The 19,288-nt window shown below is 38.5% G+C and overlaps 1 protein-coding gene across 3 annotated transcripts in view; it reads left to right on the forward strand.

Annotated features, from left to right (window-relative positions):
* The window catches only part of MCTP1 (multiple C2 and transmembrane domain containing 1), a 543,089-nt gene that overhangs the window by 133,769 nt on the left and 390,032 nt on the right, over positions 1 to 19,288 (forward strand). The window lies entirely within an intron of this gene.

Below are 19,288 nucleotides of genomic sequence, written 5' to 3' on the forward strand. Positions count from 1 at the left end.
TTTAAGTTTAATTAGGTCCCATTTGTTTATTTTGCTTTTATTTCTTTTGCCATAGGAGATAGATCCAAAAAAATATTGCTACTATATCTGTCAAAGAGAGTTCTGCCTATGGTTTTCTTTTTAATATAAATTTATTTATTTATTTTTGGTTGCATTGGGTCTTCATTGCTGCATGGGGGCTTTTCTCTAGTTGTGGCAAGTGGGGGCTACTCTTCATTGTAGTGCATGGGCTTCTTATTGTAGTGGCTTCTCTTGTTGTGGAGCATGGGCTCTAGGTGCATAGCTGTCAGTAGTTATGGCACTTGGGCTCAGTAGTTGTGGCTTGTGGGCTCTAGAGCACAGGCTCAGTAGTTGTGGCACACGGGCTTAGTTGCTCCGTGGCATGTGGGTTCTTCCCACACCAGGGCTTGAACCTGTGTCCCCTGCATTGGCAGGCAGATTCTTAACCACTGTGCCACCAGGGATGTCTCTGCCTATGTTTTCTTCTAGGATTTTTATGGTTTTTGGTCTTATATTTAGGTCTTTAATCCATTTTTGAGTTTATTTTTGTATATGATGTGAGAAAATGTTATAATTTCATTCTTTTACATGTAGCTGTTCAGTTTTCCCAGCACCACTGTTGAAGGGACTGTCTTTTTTCTGTTGTATATTTTTGCCTCCTTTGTCATAGATTAATTGACCATAAGAGCAGGATTTTATTTATGGGCTCCCTATTCTGTTCCATTGACCTCTGTAGCTGTTTTAGTGCCAGTACAGTGCTGTTTTGATTATTGTAACTTTGTAGCATAGTTTTAAGGCTGGGAAGGTGATACCTTCAGCTTTGTTCTTTTCTCTCAAGATTCCTTTGGCAGTTCAGGATCTTCTGTGCTTCCATATGAATTTCAAGATTATTTGTTCAAGTTCTGTGAAAAATGTCCTGGGTATTTTGATAGGGATTGCATTAAAACTGTGGATGGCTTTGGGTAGTATGGCCATTATAACAATATTAATTTTTCCAATCCAAGAGCACAGGATATTTTCTCATTTCCTTGTATCATCTTCAGTTTCCATCATTAATGTTTTATATTTTTCAACATATAGGTCTTTCACCTCCTTGGTTAAGTTTATTCCTAGGTATTTTGTTCTTTTTGATGTGATTTTAAACAAGATTTTTTTTTTTACTTTCTCTTTCTGATAGATCATTATTAGTGTATAGAAAAGCCACAGCTTTCTGTATATTAATCTTCTATCCATTGCTGAATTCATTTATGAGTTCTAATAGTTTTTGGGTGGAGACTTTAGGGTTTTCTATATAAAATATTATGTCATCTGCAAATAGTGACAGTTTTAACTTCTTCTCTTCCAATTTGGATACCTTTTATTTGTCTTTCTTGTCTGATTGCTATGGCTAGGACTTCCAATACCATGTTTAATAGAAGTGGTGAAAGGGGGCATCCTTGTCTTGTTCTTGAATTTAGCAGAAAAGCTTTCAGTTTTTCACCATTAAGTGTGATGTTAGTTGTGGCTTTGTCATAAATGGCCTTTATTATAATGGGATATGTTCCCTCTGTACCCACTTTGCTGAGAGTTTTTGTGATGAATGGGTGTTGAATTTTGTTAAATGCTTTTTGTGTCTATTGAGATGGTCATGTGATTATTGTCCTTCCTTTTGTTAATGTAGTGTATCACATTGATTTGTGAACATTGAACCATTCTTACGTCCCTGGAATAAATCCAACTTGATCATGATGTACGATTCTTTTTAAATATTGTTGGATTCAGTTTCCTTATTTTTGTTGAAGATTTTTGTATCTATATTCCTCAAAACCATTGGCTTGTAATTTGCTTTTTCTTTGTCATGTCTTTGTCTGGTTTTGGTATAGGGTAATGGTGGCCTCGTAGAATGAGTTTGAGTGTTCTGTTCTCTTCAACTTTTCGAATAGGTTGAGAAAGACAGGTATTAGTTCTTCTTTATATATTTGATAGACTTCCCCTGTGAAACCATCAAATTCTAGACTTTTGGTTGCTGGAAGTTTTGGTTTTTTTATTATTATTATTACAAAATCAATGTTACTACTAGTGATTAGTCTGTTCAAATTGTTTCTTCTTGATTCAGTCTTGGCAGGATGTATGTTTCTAGAAATGTTTTCATTTCTTTTAGGTTGTCCAGTTTGTTGGCACATAACTGTTCATAGTGTTCTCTTATAATTTATTGATTCTCTGTGGTATCAGTTGTTATTGTTCATTTCTTATTTTGTTTATTTGAATCCTTTCTCTTTTCTTCTTGGTGAACTTGGCTAAAGGTTTATGAATTTGGCTTATTTTTTCAAAAAACAAGCTTCATTGATCTATTTGTTTGGGTTTTTTTATCTCTATTTTATTTATTTCCTCTCTCATTTTTATTATTTTCTTCCTTCTGCTGACTTTGGCTTTTTTCTTTTTTTTTTCTAATTCTTTTAGGTTGTTCGAAATTTTTCATTTTTAGGAAGGCTCATATCACTATACACTTCCCTCTTAGAACTACTTTTGCTGCATCCCGTAGATTTTGGGGTGCTGTGTTTCCATTTTCTTTTGTCTCAAGGTATTTTCTGATTTCCTCTTTAATTTCTTCATTGACCCATTTTTTTTCTTGGAGCATGTTGTTTATTCTCCACATGTTTGTTCTTTCCTCATTTTTTTTTTTCTGTAATTGGTTTCTAGTTTCATACTGTTGTGGTTGGAAAAAAATGCTTGATATAATTTCTGTCCTCTTAAATTTGTTGAGACTTGTTTTGGAGGCTGGCATGTTGTGTATCCTGGATAATGTTCCATTATCACTTGAAAAGAATGTATATTATGCAGTTTTTGGATGTCATGTCTTGTACATATCTAATAAGAAACTGGTCTGTTGTGTCATTTGAGATCACTGTAGCTGATTGATTTTCTCTTTGGATGAAAGAGATGATCTTGCCATTGCTATAAATGGGTGTTAAAGTTCCCTACTATTATTGTATCATTGTCAATTTCTCCTTTTTATGTCTGTTAGTATTTGCTTTGTATATTTAGATGCTCCTGTATTGGGTGCATATATGTTAATGAGTGTAATATTCTCTTCTTGTATTGATCCTGTTGTCTTAAAAAATGTCCTTCTTTGTCTTTTGTTATAAGTTTTGTTTTAAAGTCTGTTTTGTCTGGTATAAGTATTGCTAACCTTGCTTTCTTGTCATTTCTGTTTGTGTGAAATATCTCTGTCTCCTCACTTACAGTCTGTATGTACCTTTAGTTCTGAAGTCAGTCTTTTGTAGGCAGCATATAGAACTTATCTTTTTTTAATCCAATAAGCTACCCTGTATTTTTCAATTGCAGCATTTAGTCCTTTGACATTTAAAGTAATTATTGACAGGTATGTACTTATTGCCATTTTATTACTTGTTGTTTTTGTAGTTCCTCTTTGTTTATTTCTTCTTTTTTGTTTCTTCCCTTGTAGTTTTATGTTTTCTTTAGTAGTATCCTTGTAATCCTTTCTTTTTACTTTTTGTGTAGCTATTTTAGGTTTTTGATTTGCGATTATCATTGAATTCCTGTATGTTGACCTATAACTATATCTACTTGTTTTAAACAGCTGGTCATTTAAGTTCAAACACATTCTAAAAGATCTAAAATTTTTACTTCCCTTCCCCACATTTTGTTTTTGATGTCATATGTTCCATTTTCATGTTTATCCCTTAATTGTTAATTATAGTTGCTTTTACAATTCTTTGTCTTTTAATCTTCATACCGGCTTATTTAAGTAGTTGATTCTCAGTCCTTATTATATATTTGTCTTTTCTAGTGGAATTTCCCTTTTCCTATAGATTCTCATTGTTCTTCACTTGGAGAAGACCCTTCAACATTTCTTTTAGTGTAAGTTTTTCTCTTGCTACCTTTAGAGTTCTTTCTTTAACTTTTGCCATTTTAATTATGATATGTCTTGGTGTGGGTCTATTTGGGTTCATCTTCTTTGGAACCCTCTGTGCTTCCTGTGCCTGGAAATCTGTTATCTTCTTCAGATTTGGGAAGTTTTCAGCCATAAGTTCCTCAAATACATTACTGATCCCCTTTTCTCTGTCTTTTCCTTCTGGGACCCCTGTAACGTGAATGTTGGTATGCTTCATGTTATCTCAGAGGTGACTTAAATTGCTTTCAGTTTTTAAATTTTGTTTTTTCCTTTTGCTGTTCTGACTGGGTGATTTCCGTTATTCTATCTTTCAGATCACTTATGTGTTCTTCTGTATCACTTAGTCTGCTATTCATTCCTCTAGTATATTTTTTATTTCAGTTACTGAATTTTTCATTTCAGGTTGGGTCTTTTTTATATTTTCCAGTTCCACATTAAAGTCTTTACTGTTTACATCAGTTTTTCCCCCTAATTCAGTTAACATTTTTATTATCAATCTCTTGAATTCTTTAGTAAATTGTTTTATTTCTGCTTCATTATTTTTTCAGGGGTTTTTCTCTTGCTCTTTCAATGGAGAGTAGTTTCTCTGCCTTTTCATTTTGCTTACCTTTTTCTGCCTTTATGAATTCAGTGAAACAGTTACCTGTTGCAGTCTTGAAGGGGTGTTCTTATATTTGAGCATCCCTACACAGACTGCATGTTCCCAATGCCTTCGGTGGGAGGGCTAGATTTAACATAAGCTCAAGTCACATCTTTCTTCGGGATATGCTGGTAGCTATCTCAGTAGGGGGTGGGGCTGGAGTTGGAGGGGCTAGAGCTGGCATCAGGTGTGAGGCAGGGCTTCCTTTCTGCTCTGTGGCTGTCACTGCCCTTTTGGGGGTGAAGTCTGATCTCAAGTTGCTGGAGCCTTGAGGGTGGGACCAACCTGGCTCTGTTTTCTTTAAGTGAGTTTTTTCCCTCTCCCCACACTGGGCCCCTTGCAGCAGAATGGGAGCGTGTGAAGCAGGAGAGGCCCATGCACAGACAGAGGTTTGATGCCCTGTCTGTGCAGGTTCCTGCTGCTCCACTCTGATGTAGCCTCAGTTGCAAGTCCTCTTTGTCCCTCACAGCCAATCACGGCCCCAACTCCTGCCATCCTGGCCCTGTTTTGGAATTGCTCCGCAGGGCAGGTAGGCCCCATGTGGAGTCTTGGTGTGTATCGGCAGGTGAGCTGTGGTGGAGTAGCTGCGGGCAGAGATCTGGGCTGCCTCTGGGTCGCTACTTGAACAAGTGTCATCAGTGGCCACCGCTGCACCACCCAGGCTCCACTCCAGGAATGGGGTGCTTCTGTCTCCCAAGGTCGAGCCTTTTCCCCGGTAGTGGCTGCCCCAGATCCAGTGCTGCACTGTGTTGTGGAGTGTGTGGGGCCAGAGCATTTGGTTGGCTGGAGCTAGGGTGCCTGGCAAGGCAGTTGCAGGAAACCTGGTAGCTGCTAAAGCAGACCTGTCTCTGCCCTGCCTGGAGGGCAAACCACGGAGATTGCGCTCCTCGCGGATGGCGTTTAGGCTTCCCACAGTCCTTCTGTCTGTTCCAGCAGCCTTCCAACCAGCTAAGGGGGCTTGTCTCTCCCACGTGGGACCCCAGGCCTTGAGTGTGCCGTCTGCGTCTAGAGCTGCTCACTCCCCAGAGCAGGTGTCCACCTGTGCCATCTCCCTGTTCCTCTGAGTCCCCTCCTGGGGGACAGGTCCCAACACAGTTGCTTTTCTTCTGTTCCTTGTGTTTCTTATAGCCATGGTTGTACAGGAGTCCTTCTGCCAGTTTCCAGTTAATTTTCAGCGAGAAATGTTCCACATGTAGACATATTTTTGATGTGTTTGTGGGGGAGGGTAAGCACCACATCCTCTTCTCCACCATCTTGATCCTTCCTCTCATTCAGGACTGTCGTGTTGTTGATGACAAAACTAGGCTTAAAGAATCTAATAAACTTTATATGTCACATAGTAACAGATGAGGAAGGGCTTGAACAACAACACAGTCTGTCCTCTTCATCACTAGTGATACCTCCTCTGTGCAGTGGTCCCTTGCAAGGAGCAAGGTCTTATAAAACTAGCCAGCAACAAATACAGCGTTAGATTTCATAGGGCTGTTGCTTATAACATCTCTGAAGGCAAGCTGGGGCATTGCACTGAAGGAATTCAGGGGAAGAATTTCTGCTACAAACCGAGAAGAAGTAAGTCATATATGTTGCTTACTAATTGCTTTTGTTGATTGAGTTCTAAAATCTAGACTATTTGGATGAATAGAAGGAGTGTGCTTCACAAATAATCTTTGCAAAATATAATTTTTCCATATGTGGTCTTGATGAAATTGATCAGGAGACAGTTCGAGGCACGAGGCAGGAGTTACTCTGTTGATTTAGGGGCACATCTACATGAATCAGAAAGGCTTAGTGGCTGTTGCTCTGGCTTGAGGTTGCCTAGACCTTTACTAATTCTCTTGCCCTGCCTCTTCCTAATTGTGAGATTCTGGATGAGGTACTCAACATCTGTATGCCTCAGCTCCTACATCTGTAAAAACAGAGGTAATAGTATTTACCTTATATGACTATTGTAAGCATTAAAAAAGATAATGTATGTAAAACCTTGAGCCAAGCACATTCTAAGCTCTCCAGCAGCTAGTACTGCCACTTTTCCTCACCTCTCCCTCTTCTCTCTGACTTCTTCTTCCCAGACTTCCTTCCCCACTTCACCCCTCCTTGATTTTCTTCCTCCCTAACTTCCTTCCTCTCCCACTCCTTCTCTGTCATCAACTTCTTATTTTCCATCTTCTCTCTGCTCTCCGCCTCCTCCCAGTTCCTCCTCCTGTCTTCAGTTGAGCAGATAGCTTGAGCTGATACCTTGTCACGAATCTGAGTTACCTAACCCAGGCTCTTCCTGAGTGGGCTGGGAAAACCCCCAGGAAACAGCTCACCGGGTAATGAAAACTGTCCAGGAGGACAAAGGACGTCCAGCACGGTGGGAACACAGAAGTGAGTGGGCAGTTATCTCTGCTCGGGGGCATTCACACAGGATGTGACATTTCTGTGTATCTTTAGCAAGAAAAAGAATAGATGAAATTGAAAAGAGAGGAAGTGAATGTCAAGGCATAGGGTCATGATTATTAGGACCTGTACATGTGGAAGAATCAAGTGTTTTAATGTACTTGGAGGGTAGCAGGTTTTTGCAATCTAGAAGATGAGGATAATAAAGTAGTTCAGGGACAGATTTTTGAAACCTACTCCAGTGACACTGAAGTCTATTCCAATTGCAGAATTCCAAGTGGATGCTAGAGCCTGACTCTTAACATGTTAGTTTGTTATTTTCTGAAATGGAAAATGTTTAATGAACTGGTTTGAAGCAGTAAACCAGGCTATAATTTTTCTCACTGTATTGATCCGGAATGCTGTAATGTTCACTGAACCCAATGAGATTTCATTTGACTTGGGAACTTGTTTATTTCACAGGACTTTTAAAATTCAGTCACAGTTGTTGTTAATATCCTCAGGTTAGCACCTATATATATATTTTTTTTCTTTTTTCTTTTTTGTGACCTTTTGGTACTTCTGCTCCCTGACTGAGAAGCTGAGAATATATATTATTATTCACTGTATTTTTCCAAAGTTATAAAAACTGCTTCCATATTTGTTCTGAAAACAAATTTTTTCTTCAGTTTTATGTCTCTGCACTGGTACTGGAACTGTGGTGATCTAATGAAATATTGATATTCACATGCCTCAGTGTTGGAGTCTGACCTTTTTTCTAATTTGGAAAAAAGAGGATATTTCTTTTGCCATCAGACAGAAGTGAATCAAGACTCTAGAAAAGCAATGGAACATAGGAGGTTATATTAAACCACAGTTGCTATCCAGAGATTGCATACTATTTAGTCAAAGATAGTAACTGCACTGGTATTTTGAAAACGGAGAAGAAAGATAATTTTAATTAACCTATTATATTCTATAGTAAGTTGTTACTGCGGTAGCCTCCAATTAATCACTCCTCCCTATGTCAGTGTCCCCTCTGACCCTGAGCTTGATTGACCATGTGATTTGCTTAGACCGTTAGGATATCAGCAAAGTGTTGCAAACAGAGGCTTGAAAAGCATTTGAGCTCTTGCTGCTTTTGGAATCCACGTGCTACGTGAAGAAGCCCTGGCTAGCCAGCTGGAGAACTATAACCCAGCCAACAGCAAACACCAACAAATGTGGGAGAGGCCATCTCGGGCCATCCAGTCCCAGCTGCAGAGCTGTCTGATTGAAGCTGCATGAGTGAGTCTAGCAAAAGAAATGCCTCGCTGAACCCAGCCCCAATTGCCAACCCACTGAATTTTGAGCTAGTAAGGTGATTGTTGTTTTAAACTACCAAGCTGGAGAGGCTTGTTACACAATAATACTGATATATACTGTATGCCACTCTTTTATATGTAACCTTACCTGTAACATATGAGAGTATACAGATATGAGAATTGAGGCTAGGTTAAATATTCAAAGTTTTTTTAGTGGAATAATATTTAATAACTCAAGCTATTATGACAAATAGTTTCAAAAAGCATAAACTTAAAATAATTTAAAAACTTTGGAAAAATTGTTTTCTAATATTCAGTTATTATTTATAATCTCATTTATTTACAGAATAGGATTGAAGTATTTTATAGTATTAAAACATGCAGACTCAAGGTAATTAAGATCAAGAGTAGAATAATCAATTAGAAGGATAAGATGAAAAGTAAATGCAGAGTGCACTAATCCTTGTTCTCAGGAGCTCAGCTTCAGTGTGACTTTCTTGGTAGCCAAGAAAAAGTGAAACATTTTGGCTTTAAACAGTTTTATTCTAGTAGGGCGCACACAAATTCATCCAAAGAACAAAACTTTTTTCCTTTGTTCCCATAGGAGAAATTTACTACATGGACCTTAGTTGCAGACAATAAATTTTTGACTACTGTTTTGCGAAAGTTACAAAAATATTATTCTAATGACATTTCTTATATCGTCTCTTGTAAAAAGTTTAATACATATGACCAAATCTTACGTCAGCTCAGGTAATTAGGTGTGATGGTTTTCATATGAGTCCAAGAGCTTGGTCAGTGTCCACAAACAGTCTCCAGTTTTCCCAGCACCTCATCTGGTTTCTGTCAGGTGTTCATCACCCAAGAAATGTGTGCAGGATGGATGAATGCATTTCCTGAGCACCTATTTGTGCTGGGCTCAGCAGGAAGCACTGCAGGGACTATGGTGAGTGAAATAGCCACGGCCTCCTGCCCTCGTGTTTGTTAGGTAACTGTGTATACAGATATGAATCAGTCACCGCATATATAACCGCCTGTTGCAGTCAGTGCTACAGAGTCAAAATGCTAGGGACCTACCATACCTGGAAGTAACAAGAACCTCCCCTGAGGAAGCAGTGTTAGAGCTGGGGTCTGTTTGGTGAGATGGTGCCACCATTTAAAGGGAGGGGCCATGGGGACAGCAAACCTGGCAGAGGAGGAGCCATTAGCAAAGGTGTTGAGGCAGCAGGAACCCAGAGTGAGTGGTCAGGGATCTGCAGGAAAGCTGACATGCCTGGAGTGCAGAGAGCAAGAGAGGGGGGCCTGAGATAAAGCCGTGGCCCTCAGGCCACCCTCATGCTCATTTCCTGCACACTTTTCTGTACTGTCATGCACCTTTCAAGTTTTCTCTATCAAGCACAGAATACTTTTGTATTGAGGGGAAAAAAAGTTGTTTGCAAAAGGTAGTCCCTTGAAAAATCTTATAAAGAAATGTCAGTTTCCTAATTTTTTATGGCTTTCTTCTTGTGGTACTTAATGTCCTACCCAGCTCAGAGTATTTAATTTTCACAATTTAATTAAGTGAGCGAGAGACGGTGAAACAGGTATAAAAGAACAAACACACTGTCAAAGGAGATTATCTAAATGCCTCTGAGAAGCAAGAGTTATGTGTTCAGTCCAAAATGTTATATGCAGTCTGTACTGATATTAATAACGTTATAGGATGTTACTAGGGTGCTCTCTGTTCAATTCTGGTGATTGTGCAGTGAGAGATTTTTGTTGTTAACACTCTAAGAAATTGTCACAAGTCTCTGTTCTTTCAGATTGAATTTGGCTTGGGGAAAGAACTAAAAGTCATCTGGAACAAACTTTGATAAAGAAAATAGATGATCACACTGCAAAAATGATAATTATATTGAAAAATAAAATGTAACTGTAAGGCAGCATAACCAAAGCTTAAGAAACTCTCAAGAATTTTTTGAGTAATGGCATAACTGGAATAAGGCTAGAGCCCCTTAGGGTAGCTATTTCACGAGACAACACACTGATGTAACTATGCATTCTGGAATGCATGTTTATAAATATCAGTTGACTTCATTCATTAACACTCATATACTCATTCATTTCTTCACTCAGTCAATGATAGCAAACATCTGCTATAGGACCAGCTTTATTTTAGGTGCTTGGAATACATCAATGAATAAAATAGGCAAAGACCTCTGTCCTCGAAGAATTTAGTGTAGTATAGCAGATAATAAAAAGTAAATGAAATTAAGTAAGCACATTGTTGTGTGTTGAATGTGATAACTACTGTGACAGAAAATAAAAAGTAGAGCAGTGTATGGGGACTGGGAACGTACCCAGCCCAATGTGCCTAACATTGTAAAACCAAAAATGAGACCTAAACCATAGTAAACAATGAGGTTTATTCTTAACATTTCTCTTTATTATTAAAAAACATGATCCTGTTTGAAGTCTTTGTTTCATTTCATGATCACAACCTTGGCCACTAATTAGTCTAACTCTGATCCAGCGAGTAAGGGAAAAGTCCTTGGCATCAAAACCTGGCCTGGTGAACAGAAACAGGTCTGTTGACTCAAACCCAGTCCCTTAAAGTCACGTTTCCTGGAGCTCAGCCTGGCTGCATTAATAATCCTGTCTCCCACGTGCTGGGCCTTGCCCTTTCTCTCTTGCTCCTGTTTACAGCATCTTAGGTCTGAGAATTATGCAGAAGTGGTGTGAGAAAGGCGGGGTTTCCTTCCTTGTTTCCAGAGGCAACTGTTTGACAACATCAAGATCTGGAAAAGCAGCTCTAATTATCCCTCTCCTGTTCCTAAAGATCATAAGAGCATTTCAACAGGGCAAAGGGAAATAACTGATACTGATTTTTGGCCACCAGCCGTTTGCCAGACTGTGTTGGATATAGAGTGAAGCCTCCAGTTTCTGAGCATTGGAAGAATAATCTCAATTAAGAGAAAACATAACAACAAAATGACCCTGGGATGGTCCTCAAACAGATTTAAAGAGAATGTTACAATTCATTGAGTGACGAATGTGTACCCTCAAATTCTCTTTCCTCGTATTTGGCCAAAAGGTCTCTTCCCAGTGGAAACGAAGCACCTGTTCTTTGCTTATGGCCTTGCTATCAGCAGCCCATCCCTCCTCAGTTACATCCTAGTTTCTGGAGGAAAAAAAAAAAGACGCTTTCCTCACAAAAAGGTTGAAGACCCCTGTATGCTTTATGCCCCTTCTTTTATAGATGCAGTCACTGCTCCTGATAGAGATTAAGTGAAGACTAATCGTGATGTGCCTTCCAGGACAACATACTGTAGTCAGATGGTTTGTTGAGTTACACTGATCTGATGTACTTGATGAAACTCTGAAGCTGGCGTCAGATAAAGTGCTGCAAGGTGTGCGCTGAAAAATACCAGGCAAATAACTTGCTCCTTTCCTTTCCGGTACTTACATGTTGGTGTCCCCCTGGTGGCCACTATAGGACCACTTCACAATGTTTTTGCTGTTGTTGCAGGGGCTCTTACTCTGTTTCTTTTTAGACTGCCTTATTGAGATATAATCCCCATACTGTACAATTCACCCACGTAAAGTATACAATTCAGGGGCTTTAAATGTATTCACAGAGTTGTACATCCATCACATGATCAAGTTTAGAACATTTTCATTAACCCAAAAAGAGATCTTGTGCCCCTTAATTATCACCCCCCCCACCCCTGCCTGCCGCCAATCTCTCCATCCTTTTTCCTCTGCCCCACCCTGCCCAGTCCTAGGCAACCACTAATCTACTTCCTGTCCCTGTAGATATTCCTACTCTGGATATTTCATGTAAATGGAATTCTATAATATGTGGTCCTTTATGACTGGCTTATTTTCACTTAGCATAATGTTTTCAAGGTTCAGCCATGTTGTAACATCTATGAGTACTTTATTTCTTTCATTTGCTCAGTGATATTTCATTGTGTGGATAGACCACATTTTATCCATTCACCAGTTGAATAATGCTGTGTGAATCTTTATGTATCAGTTTTTGGGTGGACACCTGTTTTCCTTTCTCTTGAGGGGAATTCCTAAGAAGGGAATTGCTGGTCATACAGTAAGTCTACATTTAACCATTGAGAAGTGGTTTGAGGAACTGCCAGAATATTTTCCAAAGTTCTCACCTACCCTTGTGGTTTGAACGGCCATAACTAGCTGTGCTGATGGTCCTGGAGCTTCAGGCAAGTACAGGGTACTCACTGCCGACCACACTTCTTTTCTCACCTCCCAGCCTTCAGCCTTTTCCTCTTCAAACCAAACCCTGCATAGAGACCAGCGTGAGCTGTCTCAAAGGTGTAGCTAATCACATCATTTTCCTGCTTAAAATCGTCCCATGTTTGTTCATCATTACCTGGATGAGTCCGAGCCCTTGGTAACAAGTTGTATGAGTCGCCACCATCTGCCCACAGCCTTTCTCTGCAGCCTAGTCTTGCTCTACTTCCTGCCTCCTGTTTTAGGTCCCAGCAACACTTATGGCTCTGGTTCCCCTCAAACATCATACTGAATCTTTGGACTTGAATCATATACATCTACTGCTTCGAGGCCTAGCCTGAGTTATTTCTATCTGGGCTTTGGGATGTTCAGTGTGATTTTAAAGATAAAGAATTGAAGGAGACATGGTTTGGAGTTGGTTGCAGGAGATTTTGTTGAATAATTAGATATTTGGTATGCATGGATTAGATCAATGCAAAATGGGGGAATTGAAACAGATTTTCCAGACCTGATAAGTTGTGAACATTAATTTCAAGGCAAGTATAGCTTATGTATATCATTTCATTTACTTATTTATTCACTGAGTGTTATTGAGTACCTGCTATGTGTCAAGTGCTGTTCTAACCCCAGGGATACAGAATCCCTGTCCTCATGGGGTTTATATTTTATTAAGAAAAATACAATAAACAAACAAATGAAAAGCATTCAGGTAGCAATGAGTAACACAGGACAGTCTGATTTTATGGTGTCCTTGCATGTGGTGCAGAAAACAGATGGCCAGAGAAAGCCTTGCTGAATTGGCGATGTATGAGCTGATATCCAAAAGACAAGGAGCCAGCCAGCTGAAGATCTGGGGCTCTAAATTCCAAATGAATGGATCATCGGGGCAAAGGTGCTGAGACTCAGGTGGCAGCTTAGGTTAATTATCTAAGAGCTAAGAGATCGATTGTGATCATATTATTGCCCTATCCTCTATATAACAGTATGTATATAAATATATATAAACTTGTTCCATCAGAACTCAAACTAGGCAATTGATGTATCTGGAAGTATACACATATATACTTGTATTAGTCTGCTTGGGCTACTGTAACAAAATAACACAGACTGGGTGGCTTAAATAACAGAAATTTATTTTCTCATAGTTATGGAGGCTAGAAGGTCAAGGTCAAGGTGCCAGCACATTTGGTTTCTGGTGCAAGCTTTCTTCCTGGGTTGTGGATAGTTGCCTTCTTGCTGTGTTTTCACATGGTTTTTCTTCTTTGCACGCACAGAGAAAGAGCTCTCTGGTGTCTCTTCCGCCTCTTACAAGGACACCAATCCCTTCAAATTAGGGCACCACTCTTATTATTACATTTATCTCGACCTACCTGAAGACCTCATTTTCAGATGCCATCTCGGTGGAAGTTAGGGCTTGAACATGGGAATTTGGGGAGGACCCAGTTCCATCCATAACAATACTTGAGTCTTTTGAACACCCTAAAGAGATAACTAGCATCAAGTAAGTGATTGGATTGGGAGGTACAAAGAGCTGCACCATGGACTAATTTCCTAATAATTGATGGACATTAATCCCCTCCCTTCCACATGAAGATTACACATTCTAGGGTTTAATATGTGTGCAATTTCAGTGTTAAAAAGTTTGTGACCTTTTAAAAATGTTTTGCTTTTTAAGGAGAAAAGTCCAGTACACTCCTGATTGCTGACCACTGCTGAAGGATATTCAAAGAAAGAGCTTATTGCTTAACTTTACCCTGTTCTAGGTGAAGTGGTATCTTTGATGTACAGATAAAAGCACTTTTAAATTCTAACAAAATAAAAAGACATGCAAAAGGTGAAAGTCATGAGGTAATGTAAGAAGAGAAAGAAAAGATTGGGATAAGTATCTTTGAGGTCTTTAACAACTCTTTAGATTTTATTGAATAATTTGACTAAGTGGTTTAGTCATTACAAAATCCAGGCTGGCAGGATCGTATATTTGTGGGAAATAATATAGTGTGTAGGTTCCACAAGCAGGAATTATGCATTTGCTTTCCTATAAAGACTAGGATAATGCTCTACTTTCAGCCTATGAGTCATAAATGATGGTGATGGAAGCAGCAGAGATTGCAAATACTTTATGGGGTCGTTTTTTAGAGAAAACGTATCAGAATTCAGTTCTGGAAATTTTTTCAGATGTGCTACATTTCAGAACCCAAAGTCTAAGAAACCTCCAATCACTGGGGTACTGAAACACATTCTCAGAATGGATATGGCTCTACTGTTAATTTTCTTCAAAAAATAATTATCTTTGGGAAATTCCATGTTCTCATATGAAAAGTTCTAATTCAATAATAAAATATTTACGTTTTGTATAGCTCTCTATAGTAAAGAGATAGTCAGATTCTTAAGTCCACTTAAGTAGTAAATTTTTAAAGAGTTATATTAAATGGAACTAATATGGAGAGAATATAGGATAAATACAGTATGTATTTTCTTTTTATGAAGCACTGGAAGTGCTTGTGAAAGGATATTTTGAAATAATGCTGACTGGATAAATTTATGATTACCAATTTGAAATAGACACTCAACACTGCCAGGCAACTTCTCTAATGAAGTCACCTCCTACAAAACAAAGTTTTTACTCTTTCTTCTCAAATTTTCAGCAACCTTTTCCAGTTGATCATTTCTCCAAATACAGAGAAAATAAATACATTTTGACACTGGATTCACAGCTCAAAGTCTCAACTCTTGCAATGATCTTTTTTCCCACCTGTTTCTGGAATTTGTTTCTTTTTAATGGGTAATTCCCATTTGGCATCAGAATATTTATTAAAACTACTCATCTATAATTAAAGGAGCAAAAAATCCCCTTTTTTTGTCTTGTCATCCTTCAGCCACTCCTCCATTCCCTTCACACTTTAAAGTTTCTTTTTGCATTATGTTTTTGTTCACCTCATATCTTATCAACCCAGTTCAAGTAGGTTTTCATTCTTATAACTCTGTTAAAATGGCTTCTATCAGGGTCAAAATCTTACCAAGGCTAAATAATAATAATAATAATAATAATAATAATAATAATAATAATACCTCTCTTAAGCTTGCTATGCATCAGGCACCTAAGTGCTTAACATATATTAACTCATTTAATTCTCACAACTACCTGTATAAGGTAGGTACTATCATAAGACCCATTTTGCAAATAAGGACACTGGAAGGTTAAATAACTTGACAAAAGTTGGTGGGTGGTAGAGCCAGGATTTGAACCTGGGCAGTCTGGTTCATAATTTCTTCTCTAAACACTACGCTATTCTTCAGTATGCTGTTTCCCATCTCACCAGCACATAACGTGGTTGACAGTATCCTCCTACATGAACCACTTCATCTCTAGGCCTCTGTGAACTATAGAGTTTTAATGTTTATTTTAATTAATTAATTTAAACTTCTTGCTTTCTTGGCTATTCTTTTTCAGTCTTACTAGCTGTCTTCTCTTCCTCCATCCGCTCTTCAAGTGTACAGATCCCTAGAGCTCTGTCCTCGGCCCTGGGCTCATAGCTTAAAATACCATTGCCACGCTGCTGTAAATGTACATCTCTGGGCTGGTCTTCTTCCTTGAGTCAGTTGCCTACCTGGCATCTCTACTTTGATTTCTGATAGGATCTCAAACTTAACATTGGCCAAGACAAAACTGTTGATTCCTCTCTCTACCCAACCCTGCAAAAATCCCCTCCCTAAAAGCCTTTCATGTTTCAATTAATGACGGGAAGGCCATGGAAAGTGCATAACTATATTCAGTACAAATTGAACCAGATCCTCTTTGGAGTGCTGTTTTGGATTCCTGTGGTTAATTTTTGGATAGGTGCTGAAAGTCTCTGAAAGTGTTCTGGTAGGAGAGCTGGTGCCCATAACACAGGACCTGACTTTCTGTTGTACATCTTCCAGCCATTTACATGCTGCAGATACTGTGCAAAATAGGTTCTTGGCCAGAGCATCACAGCAAAATGTTGGAAGAGGATTGGGGATCAAAAGCTGAGAGTAGCTTTTAAGATAAGAATGTTTTAAAGCGTCATTTTGAGTCTTTTGTTTAATCCATACATTGTGGAATCAGACTTTCCCATTTTGTAAAGTGCCTTTCCCCATTTTACAAAGACAGCCTGACAGATAGTCTGTGCTTTCCCACACAGATCTGTCAGTTCACTCCTCTTTATCCACCACCTCCACCTGTGGTTCAGATTTGAAAACTTTCTGAAGCAGAGAATGCCAGTCAGCTAAAAGTGGTTTGACAAAAACTGAAAAGTAAAAATTTGTCTGAAACCGTTTCATTTAAGTGGGATCCTAAGCTCCACCGCAGTAGGTAACTGCTTGATGGATAAAGGCTGGGGCTTTTGTGGCATCCCCGAGGCCCCAGGTTGGGTACACAAACAGCATAGTACTATTAAATTCATATGCATGACCTTTAGAAACCTTTTCTTCTGTATGCATTTAGACATCCAAGAATGTCTCAGAAAACTCTTATTTGTAAATTGCTACATGACTTTATCCAAAAAAAAATCAGATCTTGTTACAATCCAAATGCTTTCTTGGAAACCAAAAGTATAATCTCCTTCTGAATGACAGATTCTGCTTATACTGAAGAAGCCCAATGACGTCTTCAATGAAAGGGGGCGACAAATATTTCTCATGCGAAGAGGTGGGTGTTTTTCTTGCAAGCCTCAGGATGGATGGCATCTCTTAAAGGAAAAGCGTATTTTCTTCTGAAATATTCATTATGGGTCCTCAGTGACGTGTAAACTTTGGTGAATCCTGCAATGAGTCTAAGCTTGTTTACAGTTTTTTCCCTAAACCAGTGGATTAGAAAAGTCAAACTCTTTACATATTATAATCTATTCTCTCAATTTTTTAAAGAAGAGAGTATTTTAATACTTTTATTTTTAAATTTGCATAGTTGATACATGCACATGGCCCTCTGTTCAAAAGGTACTAAATAATTGAGTGAAAATTCTCTTTCTCATACTGTGTTCTATTACCTAGTTCTTCCTGAAGGGAACCAGAGTTACTAATTTCTAGGCACAAACAATACTGTGCCCCTTTGACCATTGAGTATACATTAACATGAAAGTCAATGTAAATCACTTAAATTTTGAATATACTTCGAAGTTTTTATACTATAATTATATAAGTAAATGATATTAGCTGAGGACAATTGACTCACAAGAAAATTTTCAGTTCTAATAAGTATTTCTTTCATTCTTCTTGTATTTCCATAATATTGTTATTGCATCTTACGTGTTCTTTGCTAAGTATCTCATTTCATTGATTCTGAGGTGAACTTTTTTAAAAAATTTATTTTATTTTTTTACTTTTTGGCTGCATCAGGTCTTAGTTGCAGCATGCGAGATCTTCATTGTAGCATGCAGGATCTTTTGTTGCAGTGTGCGGGTGGGCTCTTCATTGCGGCGCTTGGGCTTCTCCCTAGTTGTGGTGTGCAGGTTTTCTCTCTAATTGTGGCACGCTGGCTCCAGAGCATGCAGGCTCTCTAGCTGAGGCGTGGGCTCAGTAGTTGTGGCACGCGGGCTTAGTTGCCCCACGGCATGTGGGATCTTAGTTCCCTAACCAGGGATGGGACCCGTGTACTCTGCATTGGAAGGCAAATTCTTTACCACTGGACCACCAGGGAAGTCCCCCTGAGAGGAACTTTTATCTCACATTTTTACATTTCAGAAATTAAAATCTTTCTTATAATTGTTGGCATGTGACAGTTAATTGCCAGTTTTTTTTATTAATTACTCTGTAAATAATGGTATGATACAAAATAGTGTCAGATTAGATTAAATGATTCTCTGATTTTTTTTTCTTGAAACAAATGAAAAATTGGAATTATAGTGGATAAAAAAAGTGAGAAGGTACTAGGTTTCTTTTTAGATTTCCAAATAAAAATTTAAAACATTTTAAAGTTTATTCCCAGTCATAATTGCTTTTAGACTTTTAGGCTATGGCGTGATGAATGTAACTAGCATTTAAAAAACACAATATGCTGACTTTTAAATGTCACCTGATGTAGATGAAGAAGTATTGTGGGATATTTTAAGCACAATGTTTAATAAGGTGATTAAATCTATATATTTTTAAAATGCTAGTGTTTGGGCATTTATCCTAGGTGCAGCCCCACTGAAGTTAACTTGAGAGCTGTCCTCTGGCATTATTCAAAGAAGAGTCTAGTGATTGGGAACATGTCCAGCAGCACCTCCACTATAGGTGCTTTGCATACAAGGTACAGAAAAGGTATCCTCATCCGTATAGACATGTGGACATGAGCTTTTTTCTCATAAGACATTACAGACAGGGATCCGGTGGATAGAGTGCTATAGTGTGTGTGCTGCTTTGAAAATATTTGTTGTGTTCTTTCTACGTGCCTGGCACTGTATTAGGTGCTGAAGTGCAGGAGAGATTAAGATAAATCAGAAGTGGATGATTCCGCAGAGCTTGGGTCTATTAGAATATGTAAGCAGTGTGCAAATAGCTAGAAAAACAAATTAGACAGTAATCTGTGCCATAAAAGGTACAGAGATAGGAAAACATTTCCTCCACCAGAGGAAGATAAGGAGAGTTTCATAGAGAAAGTACTTCTACAAAATGGATTGAAAATTAACAATCCAGAAAGTTCATTAGCTATTTGGGTCAGATATTGGAAAAATAATTCCACTGACTTCTCATGTTCAACTCAGTTGAGATAGACCCTTTTCCAGGATAATAACAGTATTTTCTTTATGTATGATTTCAGTAAAAAAAGTTTGTATGCATCAAAATTCTTTCTGGGTAGTTTCACCTTGTTATTTGATGAGTATGGACAAAGCCAAAACAGGTGAAATT

Source organism: Hippopotamus amphibius, chromosome 1 (assembly GCF_030028045.1).
Source record: "Hippopotamus amphibius kiboko isolate mHipAmp2 chromosome 1, mHipAmp2.hap2, whole genome shotgun sequence".
In the NCBI taxonomy this organism is placed as follows: Eukaryota; Metazoa; Chordata; class Mammalia; order Artiodactyla; family Hippopotamidae; genus Hippopotamus; species Hippopotamus amphibius.